Raw genomic sequence first — 2,369 nt, forward strand, 5'->3', positions numbered from 1 at the left:
TAAATGACAAGAAGCCTGCATTGTCCACAGGGTGGGATCTGCACAGAGGGAACGGCATTTAAATATCCACATACATGGGTCTTACTTTAACAAATGTTCATCACTCTTTACAGCCACTGACTTCAATGTGTTGTATTGGGATTTTTATGTTGGACTGATGCAAAGAGCTCCATGACTGTGAAATGGAAGTATAACATGCATTTGATTTAAAGTCAATCGCATCTACACCCAGTGGAATACATTGAAGTTGGTGGGTTCAATATGTCAAAATGTAAAGCGCTTCATGTTGCCAGTGAAACTGACTGTGGGGAAGACCAGCGGAAGGGCTTGAGAGTCTGCAGGCTGGGCTGGTATTTCCCAAACAGGGAGGGGTGGGACACCCTGCTGCTAGGAACATCGGTGTGATCTGGGCTGGCAAATTCAGATCCAGTTCTCCATCGGACACCATCATCTGTCTGAGGTGTAAAGTTTGCAAGAAGATGCAAAGAGAAAGAGGAAGAGTTATATGACATTCCAGCTAATGAGTCTCAGACACAAACAACTGTGCAAGAAAAACACAGGATGCAAGCGAGACAATGGGAGGGGAGCAGATCTGAAGGGACGAAACGGAAAGTGTCAGACTGTAAAGTCATGGTTACTGTTTGTTCTGCCCACTTCAAAAGATGTCCGTCGATTCCTGCTCTGCTCTGTGGAATAATCTTTCATTGTGTCCTGTACAACAAACAGAATGAAAACTGGATGAGTTTCTTAGTCGAGAAATGTCAATAAAATTCTTCAGACGTTTAAACAGAATCAAACTTCAGCGAGTCATGGCGTCTCCTGCTCCATTTTAAACCTTTTGAGCGTTTTAACAGGAACAGTAATGATAAACATGCAGAAGAGCAGAAGACTTACGGATACATAACCTGTGTTGCTTCATGACACTTGAAACTACAGAGTCAATGAATTACAGGAGCTGCTTCCCACTGTGTCAAAGTTCTGGGAAATGACTCCAAACACACAGTCACGTTTACTCTGCCCTTCGTCATGGCTGTGAAATTTATGCAGAGCAGAAAAGGCAGAACTCAATCTCATTAATATGAGGGCTTAAAGAGTTCAACAGTAGAATCATGACCACAGGTCTAATAGCAAGAATACAAGGTCCTCACTTTGCCAACAAAACGGTGCTTAGAGGTTTCTCATCTTAAGGTGTCATGGTGCTTCTAGTACAAAGACTGTTTAGATCCATTGTGGTTTGTTCATTGCACTTCATGGAGCGTACTGTACTTTAACTTTGCCCCTCCTCTACTTACTGCTTCACACACTGCCATGCTGTGGAAACTTACCCTAACTAACTAACTAACTAACTAACTAACTAACTAACTAACTAACTAACTAACTAACTAACTAACTAACTAACTAACTAACTAACTAACTAACTCAGTGGTTGTCAAATATTTTCTGGGCCGCCCTATAGATTACAGTAAAATCCCCCCAAAAAGAAAAACAAAAAAACTGGGCACACACATCATTCAGACATAAACCTATACATATTTTGTTTTTAAACTCCACTGAAGTTTATTTCACACTTCAGGTTGGAACAAAACACACTACAAACCATCGTTACAGTGAAACATTTGTGTAACTGTTATTTTTTCTATCTGCATACTGCAATGGCACTGTGACCCCCATAGGGGGCATTCACCGTACTTTGGGAATCACTGAACTAACCAACTACCTGATTGCAGTCTGGTGACCCAAGCAGATAGTGCAACTAATAAGCCTGTCCAGTGGTATACTTAATTTTGTTACCTGAGTCAAAGTACTGACCCTACCAGATAAATATCAAGTTTTTAATGTAATTTACTTGATTAGCAGAGTGCAGATTAAGCAACATGACCACAATTCATTAGAGTGTAAATATGCAGGAAAAAACAGATATTTAGCTATATTTCATCCTAAGACAAGCAGACAAAACACCTCACCAAACAATTCACAGAACTGAACATAGAACAGGTAGTAAAGATAAATTAAAAAACCCCCACCAAAAACAGAAAACATTTACACAAGGAATAACTAACAGAAACAGAATAAAAACAAGATATTACTCCAGTAAAAGTAATTCTGTCAAATTGTTACTTATGTTAAAGTAGTGGAGTAAGTGCTTTTAATACTAAAGTATTTAAAGTACTTACACGTTTGAAGTTAAGACAATGCCTTTTACTGGAGCGCCCCTATGCCTATGCATATAGTGCATACCCACTTTTTGTGCCACTGTTGCAAACTGCAGTAAAGGAAGGAGTGTTGTGTGTAATTTAACTGTATGTCGGTGGAACAAAATAGACACAAACTACACAAACAAGAGCAACAGAAGTTAAGAAGAAGCATTT

At 39.5% G+C, this 2,369-nt stretch overlaps 1 long non-coding RNA gene across 1 annotated transcript; it reads right to left on the bottom strand.

Moving 5' to 3' along the window:
• Nucleotides 1-1,833, bottom strand: LOC106944148 (uncharacterized). The gene is made up of 3 exons (XR_001424130.1): nt 655-1,833; nt 304-455; nt 1-38 (listed from the first exon to the last, which is right to left on the bottom strand). It is a non-coding gene; the product is annotated as an uncharacterized LOC106944148 (long non-coding RNA).
• Nucleotides 1,834-2,369: the final 536 nt, after the last annotated feature.

This window comes from Poecilia latipinna, unplaced genomic scaffold (genome assembly GCF_001443285.1).
Source record: "Poecilia latipinna isolate Pla-1442-1.1 unplaced genomic scaffold, P_latipinna-1.0 Scaffold7084, whole genome shotgun sequence".
Classification (NCBI taxonomy): domain Eukaryota; kingdom Metazoa; phylum Chordata; class Actinopteri; order Cyprinodontiformes; family Poeciliidae; genus Poecilia; species Poecilia latipinna.